General features: G+C 41.7%; 1 protein-coding gene across 1 annotated transcript in view; it reads left to right on the forward strand.

The window, feature by feature from the left end:
• Positions 1-18,935: 18,935 nt before the first annotated feature.
• LOC134225229 (hyaluronidase Tab y 2.0101-like) overlaps positions 18,936-22,560 on the forward strand; it is a 167,183-nt gene continuing 163,558 nt past the window's right edge. The window contains exon 1 of the mRNA XM_062705122.1: positions 18,936-18,953. The gene's annotated coding sequence lies outside the window, so the exon portion shown is untranslated. The remainder of the gene's footprint in view (positions 18,954-22,560) is intronic.

Here is a 22,560-nt window from a genome sequence, read left to right on the forward strand (position 1 = left end):
GATTGTTGTGATTGTAGCATACAGCCATTTTCATGTATTTTACGTCATTTTCAAATGCCTCGAAAAAAACCTGCGGGCCCTGGCGGGCCCTAAATTTGGATTAGTTTGAAAATATAGAATGTAAAGTAGTAGCCATGCGATTTTCAGCGCTGGGTAATGATGGGTAAATTGTTTTCTGACCACATGAAAACACCACGATATGAGTAAATTACGAAATAAGCCCAATTTCAACTCCATAAGCCAAGGGTGAATATTTCATGAATTTGTAATATAATGTATGCAATTGATAGTTGATTATGTTATCTTTGAAGAGATGTATTAAGTTTGAAATGATTGAACAACAATTTTGAAAAATATTGCAAAGATATCATCTTCATATTTATATATTATCAATGGTGTTAAAACAGTTTTCATGTCAACTTCAAAGGTACCCCAATGGGCACAATATCGTTAAATTGACTCAACCAAAGTAATTTGTGTTTATAACCTGTATAATAGAAAAATATTTAAAAATAGAATCATCTTTTGAAAAATGAACTTTTGACCCTGTTTCTAGAGTTCGTCCTCTTTGCGCCGTTCCAAACTGACTATCTATAAAACGCTTGAGGACCGGAGTTCTCTACTCACGGGGACCTGAACGATCTTGTGAAGGACAAACGTGCACTGGGAGTTTCGAACCATCTATGGTGAGGTGCAAGCGAGCAAGGTGGACCGATCATGTGGAGGACGATTTGTGGACCCTCCGCTGACTGCGTGGTTGGCGACGTACAGCCATGGACAGGCTGAATGGACGAGCTTTTATGTACTGCACAGGCCACTCGGCCTTAGTCTGGTAATTAATAAATCAACAGGTAAGAGCCAATGAAGCTGCTGGTAAGATGGTATCAGTGTTGAGCTTATCAAGATGGGCCCGGAAAAGATGGGCACTTGCTTGCACAAATTGATAGTCAGAATCTGGGAAACTGAACAGCTACCGGAGGAGTTGAAGAAGGGTTATATGCCCCATCTCAAGAAAGGCGACAAGCTGTCACCATTAGTGAATGAGTTCGGAAGCTATCAAGTCGGCTTCGTTGACCGCTCGACGACGGACCAGATCTTTGTACGCAAATGCTTCAAAAATCCGTGAACACCAGGTCCCAACGCACCATCTGTTCATTGATTTTAAGGCGATATTACAATATAGAGTAGACTGGCCCAGATTAGTATGGGAGAAAAAATGTTGTCGAATTCACGGACCCCCAGAACTGTGTCTTTGGGTGAAAATCAATCTCTGAAAATTTCAGTTCAATCGCTTGTTGCATAAGCTGGCGCATTTGATTTGAAGTTTGTATGGGGATTTCACCAAAATGTATAAAATACACCTCGTCACTCATTCGATCTGAAATTGGTTCTGATTGCTCGATTGACCTCAAATTGCAAAACGGCAGTTGGTATGCTACAGAACAATTTCACAGAACATTGTATGATGATTAAATGAACTTTTATATGGAGTTTCGTGATGCGATTCGATGAAAAATCCAAAAATACACATCAGATCCTAATAAATCAGCCGGAAACGCAAGTTCATGCAATGACTGTAAACATGCAAGTAGAGATATTCTAATTTAATCCAGGGTGCCCGTGAATTAAAACTTTGTTCCTGCCGTCTAATATGAGCTATGGAAAATTATGGACGAGACAGCTTCCTAGGAAGCTACCAGACTGATCAAAGCAACGATGGATGGTGTGCAAAACTGTGTGAAGATTTCAGGCGAACACTCCAGTTCGTTCGAATCGCGCCGGGGACTAAGACAGGTGATGGACTTTCGTGCCTGCTGTTCAACATTGCGCTAGAAGGTGTCATGCGGAGAGCCGGTGTAACAGCCAGGTACGATTTTCAACAGATCCAGTCAATAACTATTTGTTTCTCGGATGAATGGACATTGTCGGCCGAACATTTGCAAAGTCAGAACTGTACACCCGCATGAAACGTGAAGCAACAAAAGTTGGACTGGTGGTGAATGCTCCGAAGACAAAGTACATGCTTGTGGGCGGAACAGAGCGCGAGGGCCGCCTGGGAAGCAGTGTTACGATAGACGGGGATACCTTCGAGGTGGCCGAGTTCGTCTACCTCGGATCCTTGCTAACGGCTGATAACAATGTCAGTCGTGAAATACGAAGGCGCATCATCTGTGGATGTCGGGCCTACTACGAGCTCAGAAGAAACTGCGGTCAAAAAGATTCGCCACCGCACCAAATGTGTCATGTACAAGGCTTATAAGAGTTGTCCTCTACGGACATGGACAATGCTCGAGGAGGACTTCAAGCACTCGGAGTATTCGGAGACGGGTGCTGGACCATCTTTGGCGGTGCGCAGAAGACGGTGTGTGGCGAAGTGAACCATGAGCTCGCCCAACTCTGCAGCGAACCAGTATCCAGAAGGTAGCTAAGCCGGAAGGGTTCGTTGTTCGTTGATTTCAAGGCGGCATACGACAGTATAGCCCGCGTAGAGCTATAGAATATGGACGAGAACAGCTTCCTGGGAGCTTACCGAACTGATCAAAGCAACGGTGGATGGTGTGCAAAACTGTGTGAAGATTTCGGGCAAACACTACGGTTCTTCGAATCGCGCTGGGACTAAGACAAGGTGATGGACTTTCGTGCCTGTTGTTCAACATTGCGCTAGAAGGTGTCATGCGGAGAGCCGGGTGTAACAGCCGGGTACGATTATATTTGCTTCGCGGATGACATGGACATTGTCGGCCGAACATTTGCAAAGGTGGCAGAACTTTATACCCGCCTGAAACTAGACCTGCGCCGGTCATATAATCGCGGCGGCGGCGTATGGTCACTTTGCCCCGGCGCGCGCGGCATCGGCAGCACGCCGTTGGCTTTATCGGCGGCGGCGGCGTGAATGAAAAAATCATTGGCTAAAAATCAATTTCACGTGGATTTGTTCACGTGCGAATCGCCCGTATAAAAGTCGACTTCAGTGGATTAAATTTGTAATATTCTATGTTTGTCGATCATCAAACAGCACATTCCATAGTAAATTACCAGCGAAACTAATAAGTACCTGATCTAAATGTTATTTAAATTAAAACTATTTTATTATTCTCTGAATTTGATGAATCAAAATTTAAAAACGAATCACTTTTCGTAACCCTTGAGCAGTATTGAGAACTGACTGTTGTCAAAGGAGTAATTTGTTAATATTTTTTCAAAGTTTTCCTAATTCAATTTTGATAAACTCAGTCGATTTACTTCTCAATATATCTAAATTTCGAAAAATTCTAACTACTATTCTTTGACTATATGAACAATTGGGCAATGTTTAGCGGCTGCACATCTAGTATATTTAGAGAATTTGCAGTTCGTTCACCTGCTGTAACCTGGATCCTGGAAGGACATTCACGAGGAATGGGCAGTTTACTCAGCTTGCGTTCTTGTATGCACAAATCTCAATAGATGATCAACATAATTAAAATTAGCTCTGGCTGAGTAAGCCTGGACGATGATTAACAAATTGAATATTTTCCTCAAAAGTTGGTAAAATATGACGAAAAAGTTCTTGTGGAGTTTCTGGAGAGTTCCGGAGGAAACTACGATTTTTGATGTTTCATTAAATTCCTTTGTAAAACCCTATGGAAACTGGGAAACTCATATAGGCATTTTCCAAAACCATTAAGGTTCTGGTTGGGAAATTCCTTTAGTAAAACCAGTAAACTATAGAATATTCTTTAGGATTCCATTCGGAAATTTATTAAGGAATGAAATAGTTTCCGAAAGAATTCCTAAAACAATTTCGGAAAATTGCTAGAAAATCTTCGAAGGGTTCAGAAAACTCTCGAGGAATAGCGAAAAGAGTTTATGAACTTTCTGTCAAAATCTTTGAAGATTTTCGAAAGAACTTAGTGTAAAAATACTCTCCGAGCTTGACCACTTCACTATTGATCCCATGACTGACTTCCACAAAACACACCAAGGAAATCAAAACCGAACTAGCTTGTTTGCTTGCATGCTAAATGTAGACTCGTTTATTCGTCATAAGGAACAAAGGTTTGAGCACGCAGGCCTATTATATTTTTCGTCGATATTTTGCGTCGATTTGCTAATGATTTTCGGAAGGTATATCCGGAAGAATTTCTAAAGGAATTACGAAAGAATTCCTAAGGATTTTATGAAGCAATTCCTAAAGCAATTTCCTCAGAAATGTCCAAAGAACGAACCTAACGAATCCTAAGGTTTTTTAACCAAAGGAATACGTGGAGGAAATTCTGACGTAATTCGGGGTAAATTTTATGGAATATCAAAGTATTTCCAGAAACTTTCTGGAATTCTTTTTGTAGAACTTTTGAGGCAATTTCCTCAGGAGTTCCTTAACGAATCTTCAGGAATCTCTTGAGAAAATTGCGAATAAATTACGGAAAATTTCAAAGGAATTCTTGAAGAAACCTAGGAATTACATCAGAAATACCAGTAGTCATTTTCTCTGAAATTACAGAAATTTCTTCGTAATTTCTTTTGAAAATACCGAGAACTCTATCTTAAAATCCTTCAAAATACATGTATGGTTTCTCGAAATCCTTTGGGAATTCTTTAGGGAGTTTGTACCTTCAACAACTCTTTTAGAAGTTCCTTTGAGAATTATTTTCGAAAATCCATTCAGGTTCTCTTTTGGGAATGCTTTCAAAATTTATTTGAAATTCCACTAATCACAAATTCTTCAAAATCGCCTCAAAAATTTTTGGGAACTCCTCCAGAATTTCATTTCTTAAATAACCAAAAAATACCTGGAAATCCATCGGATATTCTTCCAGGGACTTCTTTAAAGATTATTCAAAAACCTCCGAGGTTTTTTCGGAATTCCCAGATTTGTTTTTCGAAAGATCTTCCGAAATCTTTTGAAATTTTGAAAACATAGTCGACCGGCAGACGTTGTCCTGCATAATAGGCGGAAATGCGCGTTGAACTGCCTTGCGAAAACCCCATACAGATCTTTCTGTTTTACAATCTACTCGACTACTTGTGATTTTCATGTGAAAATATAAAAACCCGTTGGAAACTAACGAACTGAACTGGAAGATGAAGAAAATCCATCCAGCCGTTTTCGAGTTATCGGATACGAACACAGACCATTTCATTTTTTATAGATGATGTTGTTTGCGATGTAGGTAGGAATTTTCGAAAAAAATCCAAAATAAACAACAAACACTAAAAGACTTTCTGAAAGATGAAGGCATTTTCAAAGAAATTCCTGTAGGATGTTCCGGAAGAATTACCGGAGAATGTTTCAAGGAATTGCTGGAAGATAAAATTTGTTTGAATGAATTCCTTTGCATATCTAGAAGAATTCTTTCCAGCGCTTCATGAAAAATTGCCGAAACAATTTCAAAGGAAAAAATCGAAGAAATTCTCTAAATTGCCGAAGACATCCTCATTAATGGAATTTTGAAGGAATTCCTTAAATATTTCTGCAGGAATTGCCAAAGAAACTTCAAATGAATTCCTCAAGAGTCTCAAGGAGAATGAAATTCGTGGAACAAATCAAAGCATTCCTTTAAAATTCGAAAAAAAATCGTAAGATTTTCTGAAGAAATCGCAATGAAAATTCTTAAGGAATTGTCGGAAAAATTTTGTAAGGAATCTTCGAAGGAATACCAATAGCCTGGGACATGGATATATGAAAAATAAATTTTCGTTCCTCTTATTTTTCAGAAGCCTTTTGGGTCTTATAATACTTGTGCGAAATTTCAGATCAATCGGTGAAACTATATTTTAGCGCCGGCAATTTTAATTTTCCATAGGATTTACTATAGGAAATTTACCTTTACAAATAAAAAATCCCAAGGTGTCCCATTATTCTCTAACGATAAATCAGTCCAACTACATCATAGGAAATTTTATCAGCAAACTTTCATTGGAAGACCGCAAAGTGATCCGACGCTCGTGAAAATGTTATTACATAAATTAATTGCTGTATGAACGCAAGGCTCATTGTACTTTTTGTTCAACATCACTGCCGTCGGCTGCTTGCTGTTGTTTGTACGAGGCACCACTTTGCGTGGAGGATTCGCTTATGAATGAAAAGCGGGTTACTAGGGATACGTTTATTGGCCTTGCTGTTTGAGTCTTCGTCCCAAATTTCAATGAAGGTGTGATTAACAAAAGAGGCATGTAACGAACACTTTCCACACAATGCAACGAAACGACTATAGATGCGAATATGTTGGGGCCTCTCATTCTCGACGTCAATAGTTCGAAGCTGGTCTGAGCAGGGATTTTTTGGTACTGGTAATTTTTTGATTTTATATTTATATTCCAAATTCTTATTTTCGAGAAGATTTCAGTATTTCTAAAATATTTAGATAAGATCAGATACAAATATGTTGGGATTTTAAACGATTTTCATGCACATATTTAGACATGCAAATAGAAAATATCTAATCGATCTTATTGTTCCTTAAAATCGAATTAATTCAAACTTGCCTGCTTGTAAAACTCAGTCAAATTTAATTGAATATCAAATTTAATTCGTTTGATAGTATTAGTAGCAATTTACAAGTCGTTGATTTTCAAAACTATTGTCTATTGTATACTATTGTATACTATTGTAGCTGTGTACCCTGTGGGGCCCTCCTTAGTTGTATGGTAGACGCGCGGCTACAAAGCAAGACCATGCTGAGGGTGGCTGGGTTCGATTCCGGTGCGGTCTGGCATTTTCGGATTGGAATTGTCTCGACTTCCTGGGCATAAAGATATCATCGTGTTAGCCTCATGATATACAGATGCAAAATGGTAACCTGCTTAGAAACCTCGCAGTTAATAACTGTGGAGTGCTTAATGACACTAAGCTGAGGCGGCTCTGTCCCAGTGTGGGGACTAATGAATAAGAAGAAAAGCTGTGTACTTGTGGTACTGATTTCAGAGAATAAACTTGCTCTGCTGCGTTGATACTTGATTGACATGCCGATTATTCAAATCGAAGACTTCTAAATTGTGAAATATTTAGAGATTCCGAAGTTGTTTTGCCTCGAGTTGAAAATATCTTAATACAGATTATAGAAAAAATCTGGACTGTAGAGAATGATTTTCACATAAAAATTACATCACATCCCATTTTAAATCAACGTCACATCATGGATATTCAATTAAACAAGTTTAGCAAAGAAATCAATTATATAATTCTGCAACTACTACAACATCATTGGGTATCTTAAGCCTGTTGATGGAAAAAGAGTAAATAAATAAATAAACTAAAAATTAAATTATAAAAATCCTATGAAATGGATAATATATTTTCCATAGAAAATAATTTGAAAACCAAAATGAATCTATTTGAAAGGTTGTTTTGAAATGGCTCTTTTGTCTCAAGTATATTAAAAATAAATGTTTTTTTTAATTTTGGTTTAAAGCAAATTTATTAAATCTATTTTTATGTCACATTCCTACATATGAACTCAGAAATATTCTGTACAACATCATCGTGATATTAAAACTATTTGTACAGTAGTTCATGATTTTAAATATAACTATTAACTTTCAACATCATTACTGTTTAGATGTAAACTAAATACATAAATCATCACTTCATAATTTAAAAAATACACAGCTGACAGAATAGTTTGTATGAAAGTCAAAAGAATACCCTCTGAAAATAGAAAATTGATTATAATTCATCTTTGATTTGAATTATTGACATATCAATCAAATATAAAAGAAGCAAAGCAACTTCATTAAATTATTCTCTTCTGAAATCAGTATCACAAGAATCTTATCTCAGTCTTTTAGAAACACGAAAGCTTCTCGAAAGTAAGAATATTTTCATTTTTTTGCAGCGTTTGGTGGGGCAATAGAACGCAAGTCAATCAAAGCCGATAATAGAGGGTAATGGCAGAAGCAGCAGACCACTTGAACGCCATGGGGTAGAATAAGGATGGGGTGATGTGAGGTTCGGTTTGGAATCGACTCGACACTAATGCAAAATGTAATTGACTGCAACCTAGTCAATGATCAAAGGCTAAAATGATAATTTCAAAATTCTAGTGCAACGTTTTCTAGTTTTAAAAAAGTTTTAAATTGCAATGTGTTCTTCTTTGCCGTGGAAGCACTGATGTAGTTTGAAAGGTCACTTAGTCTATAGTCCAATTATTTATTTATTGATAGCTTTTGTGACCACATTGAAAATATAAAAAAATATTACATATTAGTGTTCTGTTGTCGCACTACAAACTCAATGTAAGATATATCATGTAAAAGTGAAAACTGTTAAAGAATTTAGTTTGTCCCATTATTTTTTTTTGTAAAAGTTGCCTATAACTTTAAACTGTTCTAACAATGGCTTTATCGTTGATTAATTACGGTGATTATCTATTAAGTTCTAATCAAGGTCACTATAAGTTCACTTTTCGTGGCATCTCGCCTATTGCCTATCTATTTGTAAAAATTATCGAGAATGAAGCCGTTATAAAGATTGTTCATACACGATTCTTTTTACACGGGGATGCGTTTAAAAAAGTTTTCGATTCAAATTTGAAAATCCGTGTAAAAAAGTTTTATGATTTCTCGACGAATCATAAAAATGGAGCAACTTTCAAAAATTTGTATGTTTTTGCACGGCGTGTAAAAAATCCGTGTAAAAACAAATCGATTGTATACCATCATTACAATGCACAATGGGAGAAATATTTGCATGTTTCGGCAAAATTCAATAACTCAAAGGGCCGCTGTACGAAAATAGTGACCAAGAACTTTTCTTAAACAAAATTTTCCCAGGAATCAGATAGGGGTTATTTCGGATCGGCACGCGTTCCTAATGGACTTTGCATATGTGATATTTTCATTATTGCTCTTCAAGTGAGGCAACAAAATAAAACTGGCATCACGTTCCTAGTTTTGAAAAACTTCTACTCAGTGAATCCAGCAGTCGATTCCCTACGAAGTTCTTGAATATTTTGTTTTCAATAAATGCCTGCAGCTAAATAAGCGTGGCTACGACTCAGCGTCACAGGAACGTATCAGAAAAGTATTGCCGAAAGAAACTCACATCATTATCACTGATGAAAAGGCCTCTGACTGCACTACCATTCAAGGCTCCAAAACGATGTCCATTGATCACATGCATGCGTAAATCAGTGCGCCAATGCCAGATATGTGACGCGGCACCAAACAAAAATAGTCAACATGTGATACCACCACGACAGGATATGTCTTTGGTTGCCATATCAGTGCTAATGGCATAGCCCACCGCAGCAAGATTCATATCCAGGGGAGGAAAGCTCTCGAAAGTAAAATAAGGAAATTTAAAGAATTTCCTAAAGAATACCAGTATCGAAAAAAAATGCACAGGTCACCTGAAACCCGCCTGTAGACATCGAAGACAAAGTACATGCTTGTGGGCGGAACCGTGCGCGACAGGGTCCGCCTGGGAAGCAGTGTTACGATAGACGTGGAGGAATTCGTCTACCTTGGATCCTTGGTAACGGCTGATGATAGCAATGCTAGTCGTGAAATACGAAGGAGCATCATCTGTGGAAGCCGGGTCTACTATGCTACCGTTCTACACATACTTGCACAAAATTAAAAAAAATACATCTGGTCAAATCGCATTTGGAACAAAGCTACAATTTTCACTCCAGACCTCATACGAGTAGATAATTTAAAAAGATTTCATCACTAGACTATTCTAATGACTTTTTGCTTCAAAATATAATTTGACCTTATTCATGGAAATAGTTTAACGGAACATTCATGCCGACAAATATAAATAACACTTGCTTGCGGTTTTCTACGCATAGTAGTTGCGTTGAGTGAATGATTTCGGTCATGAATACTATGATCGACATCTCTTTCCATGCTTAATATATAAATTTGTACTGCCCACATGGTTGATGTTGTTGGATTACAGTGATATCATTTAGAATAAAGATCATTTTAGCCGGCCTTCCACCACTAAAGTAGCCAGGCTTGCGAGAACTAAGTATTGAATACCTTTTTATACAACCTCTATAAAATAACAGAGTCTGCCATAATGATGATTTTTCCCCAGCAGACAATATTAGAAATTCAACAATGGACAAATCGACTTGATTTTTTTCCATATAATATCCATGTAATATCAAAGTAGTTTGTGAGGAATATCCGGAGAAATTCCTGGAAGAATATGAGGTAGAATTCTTGAAGGAACATCCGAACTTTTCAGGGATATCCTGAAGAATTCCTGGAAAATATCCGATGAATTCCTGAAGGAATATCCAGAGGAATATTCGAAAGAATTTCTGGAAGAATATCTGAGGAGGTGAAACTCCTGAGGAATATATTCTAAGTAATTCCTGCACTCCTCCTCCAGAATATTCCTAGAGGAATATTCGGAGAAATTCTTTAAAAATTATGCGGAAGAAGTCCTGAAGAATTATCGAGAGAATATTTTGAATACGGATGAACTCCGAAGGAATATCTTTGAATTCCTGAAAGAACATCCGGAGAATTTTCGAGTAATATCCGGAGGAAGTACTTAATAAGAAAGACCTCTTTGACCCCGGAATCGCTGGGCTCGATTTCAGAGGAAATCGCATCAAACCCCAGGCTGCTGGTGAGCCTGGGAGATTACAAGACCTCTTTTGGCTCCAGTCTCAAGGGCATTAACGCTGGGAAGCTTTCGGAATACGGAAACCTATCTTTAAAATTTTTACTTGCGGTCAACCCAATACTTCTATTTGTCCTAGTCAGTCACCTTCCGTGTGGCAAGTAAAATTAACGCCGCAAGCTCGGAAGGCCGGATGGCAGCAGTGACGATGGCGGAGTTGCGATGGTGAAGATGGAGGGCGTGGTAGGCGGCTTCAATAGTCGTGGGCGATTTTCGACGTGCTGGCTGGGCGTGATGATGGCGTGTGGCCCCAGGGCGGTTTCGTTGACGGTTTGGGAGTTTTGCCATTGGCACGTGGCAGCGGACGACAGCTTCGAAAGTGGCTTGAGGTGGTGGTCTGGTGGTGCGGTGAGCGGTGATCCGATTAGATGGTAGAGCGACACGTGCTGATGAAGCAGATCGTGGCGTCGGCAACCCTTTCAGTTTAACAGACACGTCGAAGGTGCAGACGGCCAGCTCGTTTGGTGGCGCGGGTAACACTTGCCTTGCTGATCTTCCAGGCGGCGGGAATCCGACACGTGGCTTGGTGCTTTGCGGTATTACTTTGCCGGGTTTTCCGGGCCGAATTCTGACCGGAACGGGTGGATAACGCCCACAGCTAGGGTTTTCCGAATCTTCCCGGGAAACGATGGACCATGAAGGAAATATCGTCCTACGGGTCTCTGCGGGCTGTGAGCACCAGTCCTTGAACAGTGGATTGCGTTATTATTCTGCTCTACCGATGGTAGAGTACCGATTAACACTCGGTATTATCCGCGAAAAAAACCGCATATTGCATCTCCCTCTAAGACGACAAGACAGTAACTCTTCCATCGTTTTTGCTGTTTCCTCTACTTCATTTTAGTGCATTCAATCACCCACCAATCACTCTTGGCGCAGTTCATTTGCGCGACTTTACCGACTGCCCACGCGTGGAGCATTCAAAATGACCGTTGGGTTTACGTCATATATAAAACATAATCCTCATTTTCCGCACTCAGTGAAAATAACAATCAAATTCAAAAATATTCTTCCCTCCCCTTCATACGGGAGCTTGAGAAGGAAGGTCGTGTGATATTGCCATCACAAATATTGCCCTACGCTCGCTTTCAAATCGACTTCTATAAAAACATTCTTTATGCCTGCCGTATCCTAACGGAACTATCAATTCTATACTTTCGCCTCTAATTCTATCAGAACATGTACGTCTAAGTTTGGAAGATAATATTAGCATTTCCATATCATTTTAACAATCAAATGTTACCCACAGGTAAAGATTTCAGGACGAAAATCCGGAGAAATTTCTGAAGGAATATCCAAAGGAACTCCTGACCTAACATACGGAGGAATTTATCTTATTTCAGATATTTGTCTAATTTGGCTTATTTGTCTTTATTTGTGTTATTTGTCTTATTTGTCTAATATGTCTTTTTGTCTTATGTCTTGTTGTCTTATTTGTCTTATTTGTCTTTTGTCTTATTTGTCTTATTTTTTTTTGTCTTATTTGTCTTATTTGTCTTTTGTCTTATTGTCTTATTTGTCTTTTGTCTTTTGTCTTATTTGTCTTATTGTCTTGTTGTCTTATTTGTCTTATTTTGTCTTATTTGTCTTATTTGTCTTATTTGTCTTATTTGTCTTATTTGTCTTATTATTATTTTATTTAATCAGACTAAGGCCGATGGCCTGTGCGGTATATAAGAGTCTTCTCCATTCGGCTCGGTCCTGGCTACGTCGCCAACCACGCAGATCTGGAGGGTCCGCAAGTCATCTTCCACCTGATCGATCCACCTTGCCGCGCGCACCTCGCCTTCTTGTGCCGTCGATCGTTGTCGAGAACCATTTCACCGGTTACTGTCCGACATTCTGGCTACGTGCCCGGCCCATCGCAGTCGTCCGATTTTCCGTGTAACGAAATGGATGTTCTCCCAACAGCTGATGCAATTCTGGTTCTCGCCTCCTCCACGTACTCCGCCATCTGCACCCCACCATAGATGGTACCAGCACTTTCCTTTCGAAAACTCCAAGTGCGCGTTGGTCCTCCACATCGTCCAGGTCTCGTGTCCGTGAGGTACCGTCTAATTAGCGTTTTGTAGATTGTCAGTTTGGTACGGCGGTGAACTCTATTCGATCAGCGTCTTGCGGAGTCAAAGTACGTACGATTTCCAGCCACTATGCGTCTCAATTTCTCTGCTGGTGTCATTTTCGGCTGTCACCAGTGAGCCCAAATCACAAATTCTTCTACCACCTCGATTTCGTCACCACCGATGCAAACTCGCGGTGGGTGGCTCTGACATCTTCTCTTGAACCTCTTCCTATCATGTACTTCTCTTCGACGTGATGACTAGTCCGATCGCTGCTTCCTCTTCAGTCTGATGTAGGCTTCCTCCATCTTCTCAAGTTACGTGCCATATCTATGTCTCGCGAAACCAAATAGCTGGACGGACTGAAAATGTACCACTCGTGTTAATCCCTGCTCTTCGTATTACCTTCCAAAGCGATGTTGAATAGCAAACACGAAAGACCATCACCTTGCCGTAACCTCTGCGGCTTTGAAGGGACTCGAGAATGCCCCAAACTCGAACTACACATCACCCGATCCATCTCGCTTTGATCAACCGTGTCGAGTTATCGGAACCGTGTTCGTGCATTAGCTGCCATAGCTGGTCCCGATCAGTTATCATATGCGGCAAGTCGATGAATAGATGATGTGTGGCACGTTGTATTCGCGGCATTTCAGTACTTGGCAGATGGCGAACACCTGGTCGTGGTGGAGCGTTCCCATAAAACCGCCTGGTACTGCCCACGAACTCCTTGCAGTTGTGCTGATCGCACATAAATTTGGGAGAGTACCTTGTAGGCGGCGTTCAGCAATGTGATTGCGCAGTAGTTGCTACAATCCAGCTTATCGCCCTTTTGTAGATGGACACGACACCTTCCATCCATTCCCGCGACAAAACTTCCTCCAACCAAATCTTGGTAATGACCCAGTGCAGCGCTCTGTGGTCCTCACCACCGTGTTTAAAGCTCTTATTTCTGTCTTATTTGTCTTATTTGTCTTTTGTCTTATTTGTCTTATTTGTCTTATTTGTCTTATTTTCTTATTTGTCTTATTTGTCTTATTTGTCTTATTTGTCTTATTTTTGGTCTTTTTATTTGGAAGGGTCATTTAGCCTCCAGTCGGCAGCCATTTGGCCGTCACCACTAGGTCGAGATTGTTTGGCCAGATATATCATTTCATTTGGCCGAAAAGGTCATTTGGCCGCAAGGGTCATTTGACAGTGCAATTTGCTGAAAGGGTCATTTGCTGAATGGGTCGTTTGACCGAAATGGTCATTTCTGAATAGGACTTGTGAATAGGTCATTTGAAAAGTGAAATTAGAATGAGAAGAAAGACGTCTCACTTCTCCTCTTTTTCTTCTCACTGAAAAATTGGCACGCGAAATGAGTAGTGAGACGTCTCACTATCCGCACTTTCTCACTTTTCACAGTGAGAAGTGAAATGAGGAGTGAAAGTAAGAAGTCTCACTTCTCCTCTTATTTCCTACTGCGGAAAGTGAGTACTTTGAGTGGTAGTGAGATGTCTCATTTCGCGTTCTCACTTTACGTGAAAATAGAAAAATGAAGAGTGAGAAGTGACGTCTTTTCTCATTCCGAAATGAAATGACCATTCCGAAATAAATGACCTATTCGGCGACCCGAGCAACACACATGTTGTAAATCAGTCTATTATACTCATATACGATAAATTTGGTCATATGAGTTATTTCAACCAAATCAACGTGTGTGCTGGAAAAGTCCTATTCGGCAAATTACCCTTTCGGCCAAACGACCTTTTTGGCCAAATAATTCTGACGGCCTAATAACTCTTTCGGCAAAATGCCCTTTCGTGAGATTTCGCTAATGGTTTTTCGAATGAGGTTCAGCAAATCCTTCTCCGTATTTTACATCTTGGTGCTGGATCATCACTCGAATCCTGCTTACTTGTATATACAATGAATAGAGTAGAAATCTTTTATGATATTTTTCAATGTTGCTCCATAAAACGCACATGTTTTCATATTCCTAAATCATTTAGGTTGTTTATTTGATGTCCACAATTCGTTATTGGTCACGCCGCTGTTTTTCCTCGCCGATCCACACGAGTGATAGATCCTTTACGTGGTGTGTTAGGGGTAAGATCTACCATGGTTACATTGCCGGCTACAGGCAAATCCTGACCAAACAAATACCTTCTATTATCCAACTCCGTGGTACTTATGAGGATGTTGCTAAGTCGGCTTCTCGTTAAGTAGGTACCACACCAACACTTCCTTCCTCTCCCCAGTTACGGTGAAGATGGGCGTGGCCAGGGTAGTAATCCACAAGCTTTTATTATTTCTAAGACTGGAATCAACCACTCCCTTCCTGATTTCTGATAGCATTCTAGATAAGGACTCAACAACATGAATATCACTAGCCTCCCGTGGAATGGTAGTCCAAGCACCTTTTCCCCGCAAAAATATCCACAAGGTCACATGGAGATCACCTAACCAGAAACGGAAAACCAAATCGACCACGTTCTAATCGGAGTAAATTCTTCTCCGCATCACGAACGTCACTTACCACAGTGCGAATATTGAATCCGACCACTACCTCGTTGCAGTATGCCTGCGCTCATAACTCTCGACGTGTACAACACGCGTCGAAGTCAGCCGCGGCTAATATTGGGCGTACAAGACGGTAGACTGCCCAAGAATACGCAGCAGCTGATGGCACTCAACGGAAGAGCAGCTAGGCGCAGCGACTCTTGAAGATGGCTGGAGAGTATTCGATCCGCAATTAGTACACCACAACCACTGCACGGCACGGTGCCCCGGATCAGAGAAACGACTGGTGTGACGGCTAATGTGAGAAGAAGAATGCAGCATGAGCGAGATTGCTGCAACACCGCACGAGGGCAAACGAAGCACGATACAAACAGGCAGCAGACAAAACTTGATTTTCCGGAGGAAAAAGCGTTAAGCAGGAAGATCGAGACCGTGAAGAGGGAGCAACTGTACCGCGCTAATAACACGAAAGTTCTAGGAAGTTGAACCGCCTGATATGTGTAAGGACATAAACAGAGACCTTCTAACGAACGAGCGTGAGGTGATCCAAAGGTGGCAGCAGCACTACGAAGAGCACCTGAATGGCGATGTCGCAGACGAAGATGCGGTATGGTGGTGGACCTGGAGGAACGCGCGCAGGACATACTTCTACCGGCTCCGGATCTCAGGAAATCCAGTAGGAGATTGGCCGGCTGAAGAACAACAAAGCCCTGGGTTGACCAACTCCAGGAGAGCTATTTAAACACGGTGGTGAGGCACTGGCTGAGCGCTGCACTGGGTCATTACCAAGATTTGGGAGGAAGTTTTGCCGCAGGAGTGGATGGAAGGTGTCGTGTGTCCCATCTACAAAGGGGCGATAAGCTGGATTGTAGCAACTACCGCGCAATCACATTGCTGAACGCCGCCTACAATACTCTCCCAAATTTTATGCTCGACTAGCACCAATTGCACGTAGTTCGTGAGGTACCAGGCGGATGGGCGAACTTTCCACCACGGACCAGGTGTTCGCCATTCGCCAATCTGCAGAAATCCCGAATACAACGTCACATCATCTATTCATCGACTTCAAAGCCATATGATACAATCGATCGGGACCAGCTATGGAGCTAATGCACGAACACGGATTTCCGATCAAAGGCATTGATCAAGGACGATGATCGGTGAGCAGCAGGTTTTCAAATTCCGAGCTGCGGAAGTTGCGGTATTCTGTATTCAACATCGCTTTGGAAGGGTAATACGAAGATCAGGGGTTAACACGAGTGGTACAATTTTCAATAGAGTCTCCAGCTATTTGGCTTCGCGACGACATAGATATTATGGCACGTAACTTTGAGAAGATGGAGAAGTCTACATCTGACTGAAGAGGAAAAAGCGGATCGGACTAGTCATCAACACGTCAAGAGAAGAAGTACTGATAGGAAGAGGTCAAGAGAGACAATGTAGCCACCCACCGCGAGTTTGCATCGGTGGTGATGAAATCGAGGTGATATAAAATTTGTGCACTTGGCTCACTGGACTGCCGAAAATGATACCAAGCAGAAATTCGGAGACGCATAGTGGCTGGAAATCGTACATACTTTGGACTCCAAAGACGCTCCGATCGAATAGAGAGTTCGCCGCCGTACCAAACTGACAATCTACAAATCGCTCATCAGACCGGTGTCCTCTACGGACACGACATTCGCAAAAACTCCTGGATGAGCTTCGGAGAGCTTCCATAAAACACCTGGAGGAACTTCCGGAAGTAATCCGGAAGAAACTTACGAAGAAATTTAGGAGAAACCTCAAAAGGTTTTTGGTAGACTTCCTGATAGAATTTCTGGAAAAGTTCCAGAGAATTTTCATGCAAAAATAAGCTCACTAACGCCACCGCCGCTGGAATTAAATATCGCCGATAAAATTTCAATCGAGCACAAGTCTACTCTAATTCAGCCAAAGTTCTGACAACCTCTTCAGAGATATCCATCAATTTGGAGAAATCCTTAGGTTGGAGCGCTACTGGGCATGGTTTGGAACCAAGAGAGACAACTTGAGCATAATTATGTACGATTGCACTGTGACGAATTTCTTTATTTTAAAAAGTTTATATGAACAATTATCCACGCTGCAAGGCTAAACTGAACCCATACGTGGTATATTAACAGACCTTGTCATATAAACTCATATGCAAAATTCAAATGTATTCGCTCACTATTCGAGCAGGGCAACACCATTTGAACAGAATAGTTGGAACATCTAATCCAACTAGTAAGTCATAAAATATGAAACATGCAAATTGAATACAAAATCCAAAAGTATCACAAGGGATTTAAACATGTATATCTCACTTTGTTAGTGGATATCGCACCGTGCCGCGCTGGCGCCAAGAAAAGACCCTCATACAGTAAGTGTAACAACGAACCAACCTACCGAGCCCACCTGACTTATCACTCAACTATCGGAACATAAACAAACAAAAAAGGAAACGATTCCATCGACCAAAAGTGCATAGCTCTTAAGCAAACTTTTGTGCACGTCGATACATCACTTGAGTCGGTAGGTTAGAGTGACTCAAATTTTGACAATTTTACTCACCATGCTCCATGCTTGAATGACGATATCTGCCAATCCAACGGACACCCTGGATTTTGAGCCAGTTGTCTGAACACAGCTTATTCGAAGTTTGAATAGGAATCCTTCACGCATCAACAAAAAATTATATACTAGGTACCAAAAGATTCATATTATTAAAGAGGTTTATGCAGACACGTACTTCTTTCTACAAAAGATATTATTTTCATAAACACTTTCTTACAAATTTTGAAAGGTGCACATTCGAACTATAGACAAATTCGTTATTCAAATAGTAAAAGTATTTGTCCAAACAGTGAAAAAGCAACATTTGAATCACTCTAATGTAGACACTATCGACTCCAAACAGCTGTTGCCTTTCCGCCGTCGTCTGTCGCGTGCCTCCAAGTACTATCCGTTACCGGTGCCATTTATATTTAATTACACCACCGAATCAAATTTATTAGTCGTCTAACCTCTGTTTAGATGGATAAAGGATTCCTCTTCGTTTTGGAACATATGGATATTTTCGAACATTTACAAAGGCGTGCGTACAGTTTTGTGACAGGAAGGTTCACAATTTCCTGTATATTTACGCCCCGTAGCACACGGAAAGACCACAAGCCTTGAGTATAGCCACGAAATAAGACGACAAACTAAATATAAATAATCAAATTTGAACAACTTGACAAATCAGTTATACTTATATTAGCTCAACCACGAAAACTATTAGATAAGCAATAATTACTTTAGACCTTAATCACTCACAACATTTCCTACGTACGCCTGTGACAGTTTCCAACCGTGTGGCATGAGATCGATGGAAAATGCCGAAAAACAAACAAAACGCAGGTGCTACTGCAAGGTTGAACCCATTCAAGAGCCGCTTATCGAAATCCAGTTGCTGCCACAATCATCCATTCAGCACGATGATGGGACTGTAAAATGTGTAACGTAGCCGTCGTAGTACAGGGTGAGGGTGTCGTCGCCCGGCAGGACGGTTTTGGAAGCTCGCCAAGAAGTGTATAAATATTGTAATAGAACCGTCTTGCTGGCTCAGTTGCCGCTCAGGTGGTTCAAGTGGTAAAAGTGTTATTTAATTTCACCTTTCTTCCCCGCCGTCGTGTCGTGTGTGTGCTCCTCCCGGCCTTGCGCGTCGTCATCGTGTTCGCAAACATTGTCGTCGTTTTGTCTCGCGTGCGGTGGGCCCCCAGGTCTGATAGTTTTGCTTATGGCGAGGTGTCGGGCGGGTGCTTCCCACGCCTCAGCTCAGAGCGAAGACGACGACGTCAGCGGCGGCGACGGACGTTTTGGTTTCTTGCCAAGTCGGCGTTGTTTCTCGTGCTGGTCGTCGTCATTGCAGAATGCAAGGGCGCAGGAGGCAACTCGACCCGGAAAGTGCTGATGTTGATGCTGATGCGGTGGGAAAACTTAGCTCTAATGAAGGAAGAATCAACAAGCGAAAGATGCAGAACACAAAACATATTTGAGTGTTGGTGTTGCTTTTTTATTCGACGGTTGGGCGAACATAAATGTGCTCAATACTCCCCGGTAAACAATAGCGCAGCAAAACACAATGTCGAAAAAGAGTTCTTTGTTTCGAGTGGTGCTTCTCTTATTGGAAACAATGAATGGAAACTCAATTGGAATCGAGCCCGCACCATGTTCCGGGGAAGAGTTTTCCGGAAATTGGCAGAAGTGGAATTGTGTTTCGGTTTCGATGCAATAATAGTGGCGCATTTGTGATCACTGGTCGCGCTGTCGAACTTCCCCATCTCCTGCGAAGAGGACAGGATTTGGTTACCTCAGTTCCAGTGGAAAACGTTTCCGTCTACCTGCCGACAATATGTGCCGGTTTTCTCTTTAGAGAACGAGCAAGATTTAATCTAGTTACGTGCAGGAGTCGCAAAAAAACATCGTTCTGGAACGGTGCACAACGTTTACTCAGGTTCTAACATGCGAACAAGGTTGCACTAAACAGGAATATTACTTTTTACGACGGAAGTTATGGAAGTGCACAGTTCCCATCTTTTTGGGTTTACGTGTTGCAACTGTACGAGACGACGTTGATGTTGACGCTACTTGTGTGGCCAATAAGAAAACATTTCATATCGAGCTGAGGACTGCAGTAGTTAATGTACGATAGTAAAACTTTATTACAATCACAAACCGAGAGTAATGTGATTTTGATGAAAAATTACTGAAGCGTGCCTAAGCCGGTATTTCAGTATGATACATGTGGTTGAAAAAGACGTCTGCATAATCAAACATAATTCATCTCATACCTCTTTACTGAGAATGATCTCTAGCAAATCCGATAAACATTTTTGGCTGCCCAAATTTATTTGCAAAAATTGCAAGGGTCTCCAAGGGTAGAAATCATCATTTAGACGAATAGATCATTGGGCCGAAATGTCGTTCGTCGTTCGGCAGAAAAAAATCATTTGCTTAGCTTAGCTGAGCTTGATTTACGGTACACTTCGAAGCTGCTGATTGTGATTGGCCGAAAACAACAAAAAGGTCACCAACTGAACAGTCTTCTTAGGATTGAAAAGCTATGCTCACTGTACATGATTTGGAGTTTCAATAATTCAATGACAAGAACGATGCCGCCTACGTCCTCAAAGCCAGTTTTTGATTAGGAGAGAAAAAATAGTCGAGTCAAGTACGAGACACTGAAGACGACCTTACTGTTGAGGTCAATATACGTATCTGTCAAGGTACAATCAAGTGGTGGAATTAAATGGGAAGGTACAAACTCGACTTATGACAAGTGAAGACAATCCACTAAAAAGCTCAAAATAATTTCTTGAGAAAAAATAGTTTGGCACTCATTGCTACAAGTAACCGAGGCATCTCTGTGAGCGCCACGGGAAAGGAACAGTTGGTTAGATGAGAAAGTAATTAATGGATGACTCCTGAAACGTCTCACTTCTCATTTCTTATTTCACAGTACTCACTACGATAAGTGCGAAGTTAGAAGTCAGAAATGAAAAATTATGAACGAGAACTACGAGTGAGATGTGAGAAATGAAGAGTGAGAGGTAAGAAGTGAGACATCTCACTTCTTAGTGTGAAAAAAGGAAGTGAGAAGTCATAGTTCTCGCTGCTCATTTCTAGCTCCTCATTTTCAACTTCTCACTTTTCACAGTGAGAAGAAAAAAGTGAGAAAAGAAGAGTGAGAAGCCGGACACCTTACTTCTCACTCTTCATCACTCGATTCTAATTTTGCATTACTCATTTTACACCTCTTACTTCTCAATGTAAAAAATAAGAATTTCACTTCTCATTCTTTATTTTTTACTTCTCACTGTGAAATTGGAGAAGTGCGAAGTGAGAAACAAGAAGTGAAAACTTAGGAGGAAGAAGTGAAAAGGGGAAAGTCTCTCCTCCAGGTAATGCTCCAGGAATTTCTCCGGGAATTCCTCCGGAAGTTCATCCGGGAATTCCTCCAGGAATTTCTCCGGGAATTCCTCCGGAAGTTCCTCCGGGAATTCCTCCGGAAGTTCTTCCGGGAATTCCTCCGGAAGTTCTTCCGGGAATTCCTCCGGAAGTTCTTCCGGGAATTCCTCCGGAAGTTCCTCCTGGAATTCCTCCGAAGTTCCTCAGGAATTCCTCCTGAAGTTCCTCCGAAATTCCTCCGAAGTTCCTCCGAAATTCCTCCTGAAGTTCCTCCGGAAATTCCTCCGAAGTTCCTCCGAATTCCTCCGAAGTTCCTCCGAAGTTCCTCCGGGAATTCCTCCTGGAAGTTCCTCCGAATTCCTCCGAAAGTTCCTCCGAATTCCTCCGGAAGTTCCTCCGAATTCCTCCGAAGTTCCTCCGGGAATTCCTCCGAAGTTCCTCCGGAATTCCTCAGGAAGTTCCTCCGGGAATTCCTCCGGAAGTTCCTCCGAATTCCTCCGAAGTTCCTCCGAAATTCTCCGGAAGTTCCTCCGGAAGTTCCTCCGGGAATTCCTCCGAAATTCCTCCGAATTCCTCCGGAAGTTCCTCCGGGAATTCCTCCGGAAGTTCCTCCGAATTCCTCCGGAAGTTCCTCCGAATTCCTCCGAAGTTCCTCCGGAATTCCTCCGAAGTTCCTCCGAATTCCTCCGAAGTTCCTCCGGGAATTCCTCCGGAAGTTCCTCCGGGAATTCCTCCGGAAGTTCCTCCTGGAATTCCTCCGGAAGTTCCTCCGAATTCCTCCGAAGTTCCTCCGGGAATTCCTCCGAAGTTCCTCCGGAAATTCCTCCGAAGTTCCTCCGGAATTCCTCCGGAAGTTCCTCCGAAGTTCCTCCGGGAATTCCTCCGGAAGTTCCTCCGAATTCCTCCTGAAGTTCCTCCGGGAATTCCTCCGGAAGTTCCTCCGAAATTCCTCCGAAGTTCCTCCTGGAAGTTCCTCCGAATTCCTCCGGAAGTTCCTCCGGGAATTCCTCCGAAGTTCCTCCTGGAAGTTCCTCCGGAATTCCTCCGGAAGTTCCTCCGAATTCCTCCGAAAGTTCCTCCGGGAATTCCTCCGGAAGTTCCTCCGAAATTCCTCTGAAGTTCCTCTGGAATTCCTCCGAAGTTCCTCCGGGAATTCCTCCGAAGTTCCTCCGGGAATTCTCCGAAGTTCCTCCGGAAGTTCCTCCGGGAATTCCTCCGAAGTTCCTCCGAATTCCTCCTGAAGTTCCTCCGGGAATTCCTCCGAAGTTCCTCCGGGAAGTTCTCCGGAAGTTCCTCCGGGAATTCCTCCGAAGTTCCTCGGGAATTCCTCCGGAAGTTCCTCGGGAATTCCTCCGAAGTTCCTCCTGAATTCCTCCGAAGTTCCTCCGGGAATTCCTCCGAAGTTCCTCCGGAATTGCT

Source organism: Armigeres subalbatus, chromosome 3 (assembly GCF_024139115.2).
Source record: "Armigeres subalbatus isolate Guangzhou_Male chromosome 3, GZ_Asu_2, whole genome shotgun sequence".
Classification (NCBI taxonomy): Eukaryota; Metazoa; Arthropoda; class Insecta; order Diptera; family Culicidae; genus Armigeres; species Armigeres subalbatus.